The sequence below is a fragment of the Callorhinus ursinus genome, unplaced genomic scaffold (assembly GCF_003265705.2).
Source record: "Callorhinus ursinus isolate GAN/ISIS: 27379988/994484 unplaced genomic scaffold, GSC_fseal_2.0 scaffold3, whole genome shotgun sequence".
Taxonomy (NCBI): Eukaryota; Metazoa; Chordata; class Mammalia; order Carnivora; family Otariidae; genus Callorhinus; species Callorhinus ursinus.
This window is the reverse complement of record NW_027397065.1, coordinates 53,258,128-53,275,342: the sequence shown is the minus strand read 5'-3', so window position 1 is coordinate 53,275,342 and position 17,215 is coordinate 53,258,128. Positions and strand designations below refer to the sequence as shown.

The window sequence follows — 17,215 nt, the reverse complement described above, 5'->3', positions numbered from 1 at the left end:
TGGAGACAATTCTAAGGCTTGTTATTTTATGGTTACAAATTATCCAGGGAGAACAATCACCTAACTGTCTCCTGCTAGGGAGGAGCCTTGCAAAACCAGAGGTAGCTTTTAAGTTAAGCTTCACATCTCAGAAGGGAAAAGGAGAAATGTTTTATTCTTGAAAAATAATCCACCTCTCCCTTCCTCCTTGGACTGCCCCCCCCGCCCCCAATCCTGCCATTTTGGCTTTCTTGTCAGTTGCATGAAATCTCTGGCAAAAAGAAAAAAAAAAAGGACAATGCTGCCAGAACCAAAGCGGAATGCATAAAACGGCCTTAAGAAATATGTTTTGGGGAGGGCAAAAATATCTGTTTTGATAAACTTTAAATGAGTGATTATAGAGGATGGGTGTGGGGACTTTTGAGTACTTTAGGGAAAGCTGGGAAAATGATGAAATCTTAATGACACATGACATTAAACACTGAAGCCACATATCCTGTTGACCCGTTCAGAAAATATGTTTTGACCCACAGTATTTAAAATACAGATCCTTTCAGAAAATCTGTGGCGAAAGGTCCCGACAAAGTTAGTTTGATGGAAGTATCCCTCGGCTTCCTCTGGGGATGGACTATATGTACTGTATGTGCACACAGTGCACATAGTCACACACGAACATACACACATGTGGTACACGGCGCACACACCTACCCACACACAGAGACACTCATACTGTATGCCACACACACACATGTGATTTTTAAACGGGCAAGGAACAAAAAAAAATTTAAATAAACTAGCAAGGAACTAAACTAAACCAAAACTAAATAAATAAACTGGCAAGGAACTAAAAAGAATGACCAAGGAATGTCCTTTAATAGAAGCTTCACTTCCTCACAAAATTATTGTCTCTTCAGTTCCCTTCCTTCTGCCCACCCCAAGTGAGCCTGTGTGCGGCGATGTGCCCCAGGCTCCCTTCAATACACCTTCTTTGGATGGTGCTCCCTGTCAGACTCAGAGGGCCAGCCCCAGGGCCGCCAGCAGACCTCTGGTCCCTCCGTGGCCCTCCACAGGGCAGACGCCGGAAAAGGCAGGCGGGGGAGCTGCACCTCTCCCACAGAGCATTTTGTGGGCCGCTGACCCGGCGCTTGGTGTTCGGGCTAGGGGTGCCCTGTGGAGACAGACCTGCTTTCAAGATCAGAGCCGGCTCTGGTCAATGCGACCATGGATCAAGGTAAGTCACCTGCTCTTTGGATCTTGCATGAACCCTTGTGTGGAGATTACAAACACATCCACCTAGTTTAGTGACAGACCAGAGCACCCACACCAGGACTTCCCATGTGGCTTGGCTCAGGCAGAATGCTGTAGTGGGTCCCAATAGCTCATAGTCACTAAGGATGTACCAGGTCATACACTTGAACGAGCATGTCCATGGATTAACTTCTTGAATCCTCACAATGACTTTGTGAGGTAGGCAAAATTATTCATTTCCAGAGGTTTGTTCTCCATAAAGAATAAAGAAAGACTAAAAGGATAAAGGATAAATAATTTGCCCAAAGTTGCTTCTGACATAAGTTAGACTAAAATCTAAGAAACCAACCACCCCAGGACAGTGCCTTAGCACTGTAGTAAGGGTTAGGAAAATGTTAACCGTCATTATTAAATATCCATCTATACCGTCAATCAGCCGAGTAAGAACGATTCTGTGAGGGAGGTGTCATCACTGTCTCTTCCATGTGAAGAAAACAAGGCTCTGAAAAGGCTTTTCCCTTGCCCCATCATGTCCTCCCACAGTGGCCAGCTCTTCGAGCGACATCCCAGAGTTCGTTCACAGTTCAGGCTGCCCATCTGTGAGGCGAACCTCGTGGCCACTGTTGCAGGCTGGTCATCTTCCCAGTCAGATATGGACAGGCCAACATCCCAATTACATTCCATTTATTCTCCCTGGAGCTATTCCCAAACCTCAAAAGATTTTTCAGAGAAGAGAAGACTTGGGTGTCTCTCCGTAGAAAGCTGTAGATATTTCCTTAATTTTGATTCTAATAGGGACTTAAATCTGGAACACCTGCCAGATTTTTTTTAATATTGGTCTTAACTTTTGCTCTTTATTTTCTTGGGATTGAGCAAATATGCCTACCTATCTCCAATCATAGCACAGTTGAAATAACCTTCTGCCTTGAAGCATTTTAACCATGGCCAACCCTCCACCACCTTGCCTTCACTCTCTACAGTGAAATAAGATAACTCACAATGCTCACAGGGGCTTAGCCCTTCTGGCCATGTCAACCTTTCTCATCTACTGGGATCTGGGATCTCTTGATATAAAATGTGTAGAATTCCTGTTTGCAGAGCAAGTGAAACGCCGCTGGCGTATTTTTTTTTTATTGTGTTATGTTAATCACCATACATCATCGCTGGCATATTTTAAGGTTCACCCTCAGCTAGCAGGGAGAAAAATGTGCCCCCAGTCTGAATTCACACCAGGAACATTCTAAGGGTTCTGTATTGGTCCTGACAGCAAGCCTGCTGGACTGTACAGAAATGAGTGTTATCCTCTGACCTCTGTCATCTTGGACAAGAGATTTGTCTTCTCTGAGTATCAATTTCGTTCATGAAACCTACTCATAGGTGGTAGTGGTACCAAGCAAAGCTAGACCCGAATGTTGGCCTTGAGCGATACTATAGAAGGTTGTTGAAGTAGATGATGGCAGAGGTTGTTTTCAGATCTGTTGATAAGTGGAAGATTCTGTGAGCTGGATAAGTTGGTAGGGTTCTTTCTGTTATGTCGGTTTCACTAGGATAGGGTCTTGCCCTGTCATGGAACGGGGAGTCGCAGCAGGAAACAGTGATTAGTTTGGGGTGTTCTCATCTACCCTCAGTAGTCTCTTCTGGCCTCACCCCCCCTCCCACCACCCTCTGTGCTCTCCTTGACTTGCTTGCTGAACATCTCCACTGCAAAAGCCCTCTCCCCTGCAAAAGCAAAGGTCAAAACACAGCTGACCCAAAGCAGTTTGAAGAAATAGGCAAGATCTCAGCTCCTTGTTCTTTGGCTAGTGCATCCCCCTAGGTTGAGCTACTTCAGATTAGATCAGCTTTTATTAAAGTGTTAATGTATTTCTCAAGGGGTGCAGTGTGCCGGCGGAACATCTGAAACCGGGTGCAGAATGAGAGTGTTGCATACAACTGCATCTGCTTCCCATTATGCTCTGTAAAAGACAAAAATACAACCCTGGGAGTCTAAAAATACTTCCTAGTTGTTAGCCAAAAATACATTTATTCTTGGATTCATAAAAATGCAGGCCATGTGAAATATGTGGGGGGCATGCACTCTCATAAAAAAAAAATTGACCAAAGAAAGAGAAGAAAAAGTTAAACTTGAAAATCCTTTATTGAAATTAAAAGGAGAAGGCGGGAATGATAAAGCTCGGGGTATGGCTGGGAAGCCAAACTGGGAAAGCTTTGCGCACAGGGAAAAGACCATTTCTAATGACCAGGCTGCCTTCTGCTCACCAGACCCTGCCCAGGAAGGCCCCGAGCCCTGGGCCAGGCTCCACACTCTCGTCACTTTGTGGGGACTAGGAAGGCTAGAGGCAAGGACCCATCCCAACCCCAAATCTCAGCATTTTGGTCTGTGCATTGCTTCTCAAAGCTCCTGAGATTTGGAACCAGTTTCCCCCCGTGGCCCCAATCCATGGGGAATTGATATTTTTACAAAAAACAATAAGAATAAATTAATAAAAATGAAATTAAAAAGACGTATAAAATGAGACCCCACTCCTTTATTACTATAGTCAACAGACATAAAATTACATTTCAAAATTATTTTAAAAAAGAAAAGAACTAGGGGCACCTGAGTGGTTCAGTCAGTTGAGTGTCCAATTCTTGATTTGGGCTCAGGTCATGATTTCAGGGTCAGGAGATTGAGCCCCGTGTGGGGCTCCGTGCTCATCGGGGAGTCTGCTTGAGATTCTCTCCCTCTGCCCCTCCCCCGACTCTTGCTCTCTCTCTCTCTCTTTCTCTAAAATCTTTTTTCTAAAAAAAAGAAAACTAGTATAAAAAGTTTCTGAACACACAGTCACAATATCTGTACTTATTTGACACGGATCAGTCAGAACTGGGTGCCACGCTTTGAACAGTACTGGTAATCAAAGAGTGTAGATCTGAAGGTCTGCAGCCCAGCCCAGCTGTCCCAGATGCTAAAGGCATTAATAACCATTCTGGGCCTCTTGGTGCTACATCTGCAAAGTAGGATGATACTTTCTTATAAGGACAAGGAAGGATAGAGGTAAAGTGCCTGGAGGGGCGGTGTTTAATAAATGCTACATGGGTGCCTGGGGGGCTCAGTTCGTTAAGTATCTGAGTTGGCCTCAGCTCAGGTCTTGATCTCAGGGTCATAAGTTCAAGCCCCACATTGGGCTTCATGCTCAGCATGGAACCTACTTAAGAAAAAAATCAAGGGGTCCTGGGTGGCTCAGTCGGTTGGGTGAACAACTCTTGGTTTTGGCTCAGGTCATGATCTCATGAGTGGTGAGATCGAGCCCCACATGGGGTTCCATGATGAGTGAGCTTCTGCTTGAGATTGTCTCTCTCCCTCTTCCTCTGCTCACACACTCTCTCTCTAAAATAAATAAAAAAAATCTTTTTTAAAAAATCAAGACATTAAAAAATAAATAAAAATAAATAAATGCTACCAGGACCTACTATTTCCATTATCTTCTAGGTTAGTTTCCTATTGCTGCTGGTATATCACCAAAAATTTAGTGGCTTAACACAGATGTATTGTCTTACAGTTCTAGAGGTCAGAAGTCTGAAATGGGTTTCACTGAGCTAAACTCAAGGTGTCTGTAGGGCTCTGTTCATCCTGGAGGCTCTAAAGGAGAATCCATTTTTTGTCTTTCCTACCTTCTAGGGGCTGCCTTGGCTCACGGCCCCTCCCTCCATCTTGAAAGCCGGCAGGGTAGCATTTCAGATCTCTCTCTGACTCTGACCTCTTCAGCCTCTTTCTTCCACTTTAAAGGACTTTTGTGATTACAGTAGGCCTGCCTGGATAATCCAGGATACTCCCCTTATTTTAAGGTCAGCTAATTAGTAGACTTAACTCTATTTGCAACTTTAATTCTCCCTTGCCAGGTAACATCCATATTCATATTCATATTGAATATATTCAAATTCCTGGGGATTAGAATGGTGACATCTTTGGGGGCCATTTTCTGCATACCCCACCATGTAATGTCATTTGTTCAACAGACATTTACTGAGCATCACTCTGGGAAAGGCACGGTGCTGACTTGAGAAATACAACCAGATAGAAGACAGAGGTGGGTCTTGAGTTCATGGAGTTTGTGATTTAGAGAAGACTAACATCACACAAATTATTAATAAATACCAAAGAGTTAAAGTACATTATGAGCGCATTTTTCTGGGAAACCTGATGTCAGCTGACATCATTTAACATTCGTTTAACATATGTCTAAAGATACTGTTCTGTGTGTGTTAACAGAGAACTTAATGGAAAGTGTTATAACAATTGCTTCAGACCACCTATATCAGAAAGACTTGGAAAAATTATTAAAACAGTCAAAATTTCAGAGTGAAGGGCTAGGAATTTATATTTTGTATGCATACCATGCACACCATGCACATGATGACTCCTTCTCGCATTACAATTTGAGAATCAGCATTTAAGTTTCCAAACTGGGCTTGATCAAAAGAATCACTGAAGTCTACCACCCTCCTCCAGGGTGGTAGAAGACTCAGAAGAATCTGAGTCAGATTCTTCAGGAAAGGGACTTAGGAATCTCCATTTAAAACCAATTGCTCTGCCCCTACCCCCAGCATATACACCAGTGATTCTTACAAGCAGACAATTTTGGGAAACACAGGTGTAGTGGAAAGAAATAACCGGTGGCCTGGGAATCAGGAAGGTTAGCTTTTAATCCTTTCTTTTCTACTTTAGCAGACTCCCAGAACTCAAGGATCCACATTTGTAATATTCAAACAGTGGTTTTTGAATGGGACAATTTTGTCTCCCAGGAGATATTTGACGTTGTCTGGATACATTTTTTATTGTCACGACTATAGAGAGAGGAGAGGAGAGTGGGAGATGTGTTCCTGGGAGCCCGGGGATGGTGCTAAACATCCTACAATACACAAGGCAGCCCCTATAGCAAAGAATTATCAAGTTTAAAATGTTAGCAGTGCCAAGGTTGAGAAATCCTGTATTTAAGTGATTTATTAGGAAGTGTTCCCAGGGAAAATTTGTAGAGGAGAAGGAAGAAGAGAGAGAAGGGAAAAGACCAGACAAGGGTGAGGCACCAGGCTATGGCTGATGAGGAGGCTCTGAAGACAGTGCAGTTCCCACCTCAGAGTTGTCCTGGTCAGAGGCAAAGGAGCTGGAGTATTTATACCCCTGTAGGTCAGTCACTAATTATGGACTGCCTCTGTTCCAGTTCTCTATGTGCAGGCAAAGTGAGCTTTGGCTCCAGTGAGAGGTGCCTTCAGCCAAAGACCCAGATGTAATTTGTTGGGAGTGAAAGTATCCAGGAATCCCTGGAGAGGAAAACAGTGAAGGATCCTTGAGGTGGAGGTGGAGTGTTGACAAATTCTGTTACATTAGAGCATGAGTTTCCAAACTTTTTCACTACAAATCTTTACTAGAAAAAAAAAAAAGCTCTTCTTGGAAGTTCGATTTATAATATTGATAAACACAGAATTGCATTGGTTGAAGAAGGAGAAGAGCGGAGCCTGTCCCCTCCTCCTCAATCCCCACCCCTTCTTGTCAACTCCGGGCTCCACAAACGTAGAACTTCTTAGAAGAACGTTAGTGATACACTGTGCATTCGTCTACCAGAGCTGCCGCAACAGAGCACCACACTCTAGGAGGCTTAAACAAGAGGAATGTAATCTCTCACAGTTTTGGAGGCTAGAAGTCCAAAATCAAGGTATAGGCAGGGCCATGCTCTCCCTGAAGGCTCTAAGGGGGAAATCCTTCCTTGCCCCTTCCTACCTTCTGGTTTTGCTGACAGTCCTCGGAATTCTTTGGCTTGTAGGCAGCCATCTCCTCCCCATGTCTTCACATTGTCCTCCCTCTGTGTGTGTCTGTTTCCAAATTTCCTCTTATAAGGACAGAAGTCTTATTGGATTAGAGCCCACCCTAATGACCTCATATATATTTGAGGTTCACATATCAACATACAAATTTGAGGGGGGACACAATTCAGCCCATTACAGTCAAAATCCCTAAAATCCTTTGCATTATTAAGTTTCAGTGTCCAATATTTCTACATTAAGTGGTTAACCCATCCTTCAATGGTATTTTTTGAAGATTTTGTGTGTTACAATTAAGTGACTTGAACACTATCCTCTAGAGTTATCACTTTTAGTGAACCCCAAAAGCACCTCAAATTGCTACCTCATTCACATCCAATCCAACAGTCAAGTAAGAAGCCTGAGAGTCACCTATGTGGACTGAGATGAGCCAAGCATTATTCACGAACATTAATAATACCATACACAAGAGACAAGGGTCTCCTCACAGCTATTATCCCATATGATTTTAAACCACTCAGGGAGGTGCTCAGGGCAGGAATGTTATTCCCATTTGTCAGATGGGGAAACCAAAGCTCAGAGCATGACTTGCCCAAAGCCACATGGGGTCCAGCCTTCCACCACTCACCAGTGAAGGCTGGTGCTTTTTTTCATAAAACCAGTTTACCTGGTTTCTTCCAGCTAGTAAGGAAAGTTTTTATAAAGAATGAAATCTGTGGCCAATGAGTAGGAAAAGATGATATAATGCTTTTGACTAAATCAAATTTTCCTTTGAAGAAAAACTAGTTTACATCTTTATGAGTTGGTTGAAGAAATTTAGCCTAAATTAAAAACACCTGAACTTAAATAGTGGGCTTACCATGTGCTAAGCACTATTCTAAGGGATTACATGTATTAATTTATTTAATTCTTACAAGAGGCATTGGAGTAGATGCCATTATTATTCACATTTTATGGATGAGGAATCAAATGAGAAATCATTCATGCTGGTACTTCTCCTAAAAATCCCAGCTAATGGCGACAGCAATAGCAGGAAAGATGTCTGCATTTCTTACATGCTTTACATACTGTGTTCCCTCTGTAGTATTCCAAGGGCCCTGAGAAGTAAGTTTTTTCATTTCCATTTCATGGATGAATAAACCAAGGCTCAGAGTTCAAGTAGAATGGCATGATCCCATGGTTATAGGTGATAGATACCAGACAGGTCCATCCAGCTTTTTTGTTCCACTTTCAGACTCTCCTAAATAGCTGGTCTGACAAAAATAGCTTTTGTGTATAAGTTAGACCCTCTGGGAGAGGGATGTTAGCTCCAAGTCTCAAATACCTATAGAGCAGTAAGTAAAGTATTCTTTCCCAGAATTAGGAAAACCCAAGGGATGGGCATTATGGCTAGACATTCTTTCTAGGCATACTTTCTAAGCACATGTTATTCATCAACAATTTTCTAGATTTTTTTTTATGTAATATAATGTCATTCTCTTCAGGCAGCAAGAAGCTAAGGCATCAAATTGTCATCTAAGTAAATACAATCACTTATGTTATAATTAACTAAATTTTAAACAACCTATTACCTGGTGCATTTTAGTATACTTAGAGCGGAAATGATAATATGCCAGTAGCCACAGTTTCAATATGTAAAATAATAAATAGAACAGTTTCTAGTACATAAGAGGCATTCAATACATGCCATTTAAGTGTGTTTACGTGTATTAACTCATTTTATGTGGAGGCTATCCCAAATTAAAAGCAGATATGGTCAGTTTTTTCTTCATTCTCTTTTTAAGCTCCTCCACCCACAATAACTTTAAAGCTAGAATTTGAATGTCTCCATAAAGTACTTTGTTTCTTAGCAAGAATGTTCTGAGTAATATCAGAGGATGGGAAATAGATGAGAGTGGGAGTGGGGATAGAGAGATCTGTGTCTTATTCAATATTTTTACGGATGACTTGACAATTATTTTTTCTATATTTTTATATAATTAGGCAATGGGAAGCCAAGGGGAAATGGGTCCAAGTTATTTAAGAGAAGCTTATCCAGCTTAAAGAATGGGTCAAAAATAATTTGGTCAAAAGCAGGCAGGTTAACTTAACCATATGGTCAAATGACAATTTGATAGAGAACGATTATTCCCAACTCCTTAATTCCTTCCCCAATTAGAACAAATCTACCCGATGGAAAACCATAACATCCTTAGAAGAGAGGAGCTCCCAAGCTTTGTCTGGGTGGTTGCTGTCTACTGGAGTGGTCATGGTATCTGCAAGCTGCCCTGGAGGAGATTGTCTACTTTCCTGTCCCAGGTCATCGGGCAGGCCATTTTGTCTCAGGGTCCCGGCAATAAGATACATCACTAGACTTGACATCTGGCTCTTTGAAAGTCCCTAGGAAGTAGTTCTATATCACACATACACTCCCTACTTTTCTGAAAAGATGGAAGCATCAAGATGGATGGCGTCCCTGATGTTCTCCAGGACCTACTGCTGGCCAGTGTACATTTGATCCACACTTTGGCCTGCCCAAGAGTACTACCAGTATGAATCCCAGACTATTTGGAAATTTTGCCAAAGTTAAGCAAGATCCTTTAGGAACCAAAAAAACACAAAACAAAACAAAACAAAAACAAAAAAACCCAAAAAACTTTAACCTTAGTACCAGTGGGATTACTACTCCAAAACTCAACCTAAATATCGGCAACAGTGATGAAAAATCACACTGTTTCTTTGAAGACACATTTAGAAACTTGTAAGATTTTCTTTTTTCTCCCTTTGTGGTTAGTAGAGTGACAGAGAACATAGTAGCCAACTAATAAGCACCATTAACTGACTACTTGCCTATGAGCTATAATCTTCCAAAGGGTTCTGCTTTTCCAAGGAAATGAAGGTCAAGGATCCACGAGATTATTTTATTATTTCACAAAAGCCTTCTCATTTATTCTTGAGAGCCTTCCAGGGGAGGGATTTTGCCCGAAATAGGCTCTTCTGAAGTTGGATCAAAGTGCTTTGATTTATAAGTAAGGTTTAAGATTACTTGATAGACTCTATGATATACCAGCCGTCTTCAGGAATGAAATACTTTACTCCCCCAGCCACTAAGTGCTGTAGTTAGGAGCCCTCAGTGTCTTGCACTGAGACGAATTAACCTGGCAAAGGGGACCCTGTTGCTGTTGGTGGGTAGGTGAGCCACAGGTAAACCCTGGTACTAGGTAGCAAAGCAATTGCTAAGACTTTCAGCCAATGATGAATTGTGATGATATACCTGGAAAAGAATTCATTAGGTGGTGCTGTCTATCAGGTATTTGAGAAATATGAGAGAAGTAATAATTTTAAGGACAATGGCACTGAACGGCTATTGGTAAGCTCAGTGATCTGGAAAAAGGTAACAAGAAGCTGAGTGTTATTAACTGACAATTATAAGCTAATGGTGAATGTTGGAGAGACCCTCCTGGTAACATGTAAAGAGGTATTATCTCCTAAAGTGGGAGGGCTGAGAAAGCTGGGAAGCAGCCCCAGGAATTTGACATAGTAGTTGAGTTTCAAGGAAGGTTAAACTCCCAACCAAGAAAGTGTACTATGCCAAGGTCAGGGCACTGGCTGAAAAAGAGTGGGACTTGGGCACATGGGATAGGGGCATCTGGGTTGATGCCCTCCCTCCCCTACCCAGTATGGGCTTCCCAGATTTCTTCCAACCTTCTGAGCCTGCAAAAGTGGCACCATTGCTTCCTACTAAGGGATAAGATGCCTGCCTTTCTTGAAGAAGAGGCAGAGGTCTCTTTCCTGTAAGGCAACATGCAACTTCCTCACTCCAGAATCTGTTCCTTCTCCCCTCCTGGCCACTAGATCAATAAATAGGGTTAAATCATAACATGATTGGGCTTTTGGTTTTACATAGTATATTCACTGCAGCATGCCCTCTTCTCTGAGCCTTTTAATTCCCCTTCCACAGTATGACTTGGCAGTATCTGTCCTCTTTGCCTCATTTGGTTGGGCCTTCCTAGCATCATGCTCAAAACATCTCTGGAGGCCTTCTCCAGGTTATTTAGTTCTATATTCTAGGAGAGAGCTCCCAAATCAATCAACCTTCCCTCTCCCACCTTTCTATTTTACCTGTTATAGAGGTGACGGTCATCTTATTTCCATTTAATTCACCAGTCTGCCTCCTGCAGAAACCAGATGGATCCTGAAGGATGACAGTGGATGGGCACAACCTCAACAGAGTAGTCGCCCCATGCAACTGCTGCCATAGCTAGAGCAGATCAGAATTGTCCTATGTTCACGGTATGTGTCATATATTCTTTAACAATCTTCTCGAAAAGAGAGTTTGATACTTCATATTCATTTGGAATATACAATGGTATGTATTCACTATCTTGCTCCAGTTCTGTGTGAACTCTCCCATTCTCTCTTCAAATAGAGTCTGAAAAAACCTGGACATCCCCTAGAACATCATGTTGGTTTACTCTATGGATGGCATCATATTAACCAAACCAAATGAGCATGAAGTGGCCAGTTCATTGGAGGCCCTGGTAAGACTCAGGCACTCCAGGGAATATAAGATAAATTCTTTGAAGATTCTAGGGTATGCTACATCAGTAAAATTTTTTGCTGCCCAAAAGCCAGAGGCCAAGGAGGACATACTCTCCAAAGGAAAAAAAAAACTACCAAATACTTCCTGTACCTTCAGCCATTAAAAGGTGAGTATAACAACTGGTAGGCACTTCAGATTCTGGAGGCAGAATAGTCCTCACCTGGAAGTATTGCTGTAACTGGTAGAGTGGGTGACATGAAGGGCTGCCAGCTCTCTGTTGGGTCCAGAAGGAAAGGGCTTTGTAGTGGGTCCAGGCTACATGCTTGGACCACACAGTCTAGGCTACCAAGTGATAAGGTCAGGTGGAGGAAGAAGTAATCCATCACACAATGGAAGTGCTACATCCAGCACAGTCCACGGGTAGCACTAGAACGCAAGCCAATTATACGGGTAGGTAGCCCAGATCACCATGTCATCCATTACTCTTACTCTAGCTCATACCTGTGGCTAGCTGAAGGACAGGTACTAGAGTAAGATCAGCTAATGGAAGAAGAAAATGCCGGAGCTTGGTTCTCAAAGGGTCAGGTCAATGTGTGTAGACACTGGAAATGAATTGTGGCTGCATTACAGGCCCATTCAGCGCTGCTTTAAAAGACTGCGAAGGGGGAAATCATCCCAATGGGCAGAGATTTGGATGGTGCAAATGGTCATTCATTTTGTACAGAAGAAGTGATTGAGGTTGGAATATACATGGACCCATGGAGACTGGTGAATGACTTGGCCAGCTAGGCAGGGCCCTAAAGAGAGAAAGATTAGATCAGGAGCAAGGGTGTCTGGAGTAGATGATTGCAGATTGTGGTAAGCAGAATAATGGCCCCCAAAGATGTCCATGCCCTCATCCCCTGAACCTGGGGATATGTTACGTCACATGGTGAAAGGGACTTAGCAGATGTGAAGAAGGTTATGGTCTTTGCGCCTGATTTTTTAGGTGGGCCCAATTTAATCACATGAGTCCTTAAAAGCATAGAATCTTTCCAGGCTATGGTGGGAGAGACACAACTGTCCAGGAAGGGTTGGAGAGATAGCAGCCCAAGAAGGATTTGATGTCCTATTGCTGGTTTTGAGTGTAAGGAGCTATGTGCAAAGATGGGAGAAAGCCTCTTGGAGCTGAGGTCAGCCCCCAGCTGACAGCCAGCAAAGACATAGAGCCTTCCATCCTACAGCCATATGGAACTGAATTCTCCCAAAAGCTGAATGAGGAAGGAAACTTATAGTCCCCTAGAGCCTCCAGAAAGGAATGTAGCCCACCGACACCTTGATTTTAGTCCAGGGAGACCCATACGGAAACTCTGGCCTCCAGAACTGTGAGATAATAAATCTGTGTTGTTTTCAGCCACTGAATTAGTGGGAATTTGTTATGGTAGCCATAGAAAATGAATACATGGGTAGACATAAGGATCTGTGTTTTGCTAAGCTGATTTTAAGAAATCTGTAGAAGGGATCATTAATTAGCTGTCTACTCGGAGTATCAGAGTCAAACTCAACTTTTGTCTACTGAACAATTACTCAGCTTTGCTCAGGGCCTCCCATGGGGCAGGATTTGGTTCCTGCTCTCAAGAAATTGACAATTTGGTAGGAGAGATAAGTATTTATATAGTTATTATACAAGTAGTACATATCACCTGCTATTACAAAGAAGAGAGAGAGAGAGAGAGAGAGAGAGAGAGAGAGAGGAAGAAAGAGACACAGAAAGGGAGGAAGAAAAGGGGGGAAACAGGAAGGAAAAAAACTCAGATATAATTTTTAAAACTCAGAAGAAGCACGTCATCTTTAAACAGATGTTTAATGTTGAGAAGATGATAGAAACCACAAAGGCTGTCCTGAGTATTATCACTGGAGAAGATAATCCACCCTCTTTAAAACTCACTAAATGTGGAGCCTCCATACCATGGACTATTATTCAGCCTTTAAGTAGAAATTCTGACTTATGCTTTAATATGAAAATGCTAAGTGAAATAAGACAGCCACAAAGTGACAAATATGTGTGATTTTTACTTATATGAGGTACTGAGAGTAGGCAATTTCATAGAGGCAGAAAGTCCAAGGGCAGTTGTCAGGGGTTGGGGGCGGGGTTTGGGCAGTTCCGGTGTAAGGAGCTTCAGTTTGGGAAGGTGAGAAAGTTCTGGAGATGGACGGTGGTGATGGGTGCACAACAGTTGAGTGTTCAGTGTTAAGCTACTGAAATGCACACTTAAAAATGGTTAGAATGGCACATGTTTTGCCATGTAAATGTCACAATGATAAAAAATAAGTAACTTAAAAACCTGGCCAAGATTCACGTAACTGAGCACTCTCACTACTAGTTCAGAAAGGAGGATCCAATCCTGCTCAGTTATGAAGTGGGCTGCATCTTTCCTGTTTCTGTGTCTATTTAGATGAGGAATTTAACATAAAAGGGCTCAGAGAGGCAAGATGTATTCTCCTGCACTTCTTGGCAATCTCTGTGTTTGAAAGGAAAATGGGCCAGAGGATGTATTCTGTTCTGTGACCACCGTCCCACCAGAGAGCTGTGGTCAGTGACCTTCACCTTTTCCCTCTTTCCCAAAGCTTGCCTTTCTCACAGGCACAACATGGGGATGTCTGCTTGTTTTTGGTTTCTTCTTTATAGATGAGCCTCAATGCAGTGTTATGATTCCCTATCTCAGCCCCTAAACGTGAAGCCCAATTGCTGGCCTCTCTGGTGGTTGTCACTTAAATTTAAATTTACTATGGACTCTGGGAACAATTTGAGGGTTTTAGAGGGGAAGGGGGTGGGGGTATGGGTTAGCCCAGTGATGGGTATTAAGGAGGGCACATAGTGCATGGAACACTGGGTGTTATACGAAAACAATGAATCGTGGATCTCTACATCAAAAACTAATGATGTATTGTGTGGTGACTAACATAACATAATAAAATAAAATAAATAAATAAATAAATAAATAAATAAAAATTTAAATTGACTGCAGAGTAAACTCTGTGTGTGTGTGTGTGTGTGTGTGTGTGTGTGTGTGTGAAAGAGCATATTTTAGATACCACTTAATTTATAGTTTCCTCCTCTTGTGTTTTGAGCTTTCAAAATGGGTCTGGATATGGGAATTTTTATCAGAAAATAATGACACACAATAAAGTTTGAGAATATATTTTGGTTGACTCTCTTAAAAACAAAAAAAGCAAAACTATAAAAAACCCCAAACAAACCAAAAAAAAAAAAAAAAACCAACCTGGTTTTATACTCCCCAGTCTTTTAAAACTGGCTATCTCTTACATGTATTTCTGAAGATCTCTACTTAAAAGATTTTTTTCCCTAGTGAGTTCAGAATTCTACCCTTAGGGGTGGTTTTGATACACATCCCAGCTGAGGAAATTGGCAAATATATGAAACCACCTGCAAGAAAATTACCATAGACCTTTTCAAACCACATAAATGCTAAGGTCCTGCCATGCTCCTCCCTACTGAGTTAGAATATCCATGGGGCACCTTGGTGGTGCAGTTGGTTAAGCATCTGACTCTTGGTTTTGGCTCAGGTCGTGATCTCAGGGTCCTAAGATTGAGCCCCTCATTGGGCTCTAGGCTCAGTGTGGAGTCTGCTTGAGATTCTCTCTTCCTCTCCCTCTGCCTCTCCTGCTTGTGCTCTCTCAAATAAATAAATAAATCCTTAAAAAAAATTAAGAATATCTGGGTTTGAAGCATAGTAATTCTATTTCTAGAAAGCTCCATAGATCCAAAACTACTGAGATTTACAGGGTACACGAGAGAGAAGGAAACCAAGACAGCTCCACATTTCTCCTGCTCCCAAACCTCTAACAACAGTTTTTTTAAAAGGATTTTTTATTTATTCATTTGAGAGAGGCAGAGAGAGTGAGCGAGAGCATGAGCAGGGGGGAGGTTCAGAGGGAGAGGGAGAAGCAGACTCTCTGCTGAGCAGGGTGCATGACACGGGGCTTGACATGGGGCTCCATCCCAGGACCCCGGGATCATGACCTGAGCTGAAGGCAGACGCTTCACCGACTGAGCCACTCAGGCGCCCCTAACACCACTCTTGATGTTAAACTCTTGGAGCACAGTTTAGAGGGGCTTGGGAGAGGTGTTTTATCCCTCCTTACCTGAGCTTCCAATGAAAGGTACAAATTCCAACATTCATTCCCACCAAGGAAGATGGCCTTCTTTCCTGGCTGGGGTTCCTCAGAGAGGGAGAAGGAGCCCTGGGCAGTTTGTGTAATGCGTGGGCTTTGGGGACAATGAGCCCCCACCAGACCTAGGACACATCTGATGTGCCCTCCTCCCTTCCCTCTACAGGGCCTGCCTTTAGAATAGATTCTGACGGTTCCACATTCCACTAGGAGGGAAGGAGGCGCATCTGAAGCCTGAAGCAGATGCATATGAGACAGAAGTGCAGCCTTATCGCCAACTTTCCAGGATGTTCCTTAGCAAACACTGGAAGAAAAGCCCTCAGCTGGCCTGCTCTGCCCTAACCAGGCTGAGGTGGAAGGAGCACGGAAACTCCAGAGCATAAACTGGAAGAACATTTCATTTAAACTTTAAGCTTTATTTTAATTTCGTCTGACTGAAAAAGGGCCAACTGGGAAATGGGTTTTTTATTTCCCTCTGACTGTGGCCAGGGAAACTGGGGATTTGGAAGAGCTGTCGGGAGCTGTGGGCATATTGCAGTTCGGCAAGAACAGTTTGCACAGCTGCAAAAGGGAGTTTTCTGTGTGCTCGCTCCCACGTGAGCCAGAGGGAGGCGAGGGGGTGACGTCAGCAGGGCCTCCGAGCCCACGGACCGGGCCCCACACCCTCTCCCAGTACTCACAGAGCCCCCCACCACACCCTGGGTTCCCCTTCCCAACGTGGAGCTTCTGGAAGGTGCCGGAGTCCCGCCTGTGAAAGGGGATCCGTGGTTTGGCCGGGTGGGCCACAGCATCCGGGCAGGGATGAGAGACAGCCGGACACGTGGCACAGCCGATTTTGAGGGGACTGGACTGACTGTGTGGTGGCTGGAGTTTTGGCATCAGACCTTCATTTCCATCTTGTACTGCTTTAAGCTGATTTAGAAAGTCTCTCTTTCTTAAATAGGAATGTATTTTAGATGTGCAAAATCTGGTAACCATATTCTCTTGGCCTATTTGTGTCCAACCAATTTTGAAAGCCTCCTTTGTCCTGATTGTGCCAGCTCCTAAGTCACCCAGAATGTCCAAATTTCCCCCAAATCCACATCTTGAAAAACAAAGATTATTAGTCCAAAAACATTTTCTTTCAGGTGGAGATCTTCACACAGAATAAACTGTGACTTCCCCCTGGGCTAGCGTCCCTCCAACGTGCCGGTGGGCCCGGTGGCAGGGAGGGGGCTCTTCCCGCAGAATCATCTTGGCAATAGGAGGACGCACATGTCTCCCTGACCCCTGGGCTCCCAGTTCATGGCTTTTCTGTTGCAGTTTGGCCACCAATGTTCGTTATTGTATCTGATCTTCCCCAGGTATTTAACCTGCGAGGCACTCCATTTCCTCCTTTGTAAAACAAAGATAATTTCTCCCATTACTAAGTTGTTATAAATAGAAAATGATATTGTGGATGAGGATGTGCTTTCAAGAAGTTACAGATGCTAGGTGAATGTCCAAACATGTGCACAG

General features: G+C 43.1%; 1 long non-coding RNA gene across 1 annotated transcript; it reads left to right on the top strand.

The window, feature by feature from the left end:
- Positions 1–680: 680 nt before the first annotated feature.
- LOC141372389 (uncharacterized) lies at positions 681–16,834 on the top strand. Its single transcript, XR_012377581.1, has 4 exons — positions 681–1,210; positions 11,170–11,295; positions 11,432–11,711; positions 15,885–16,834. It is a non-coding gene; the product is annotated as an uncharacterized lncRNA (long non-coding RNA).
- Positions 16,835–17,215: the final 381 nt, after the last annotated feature.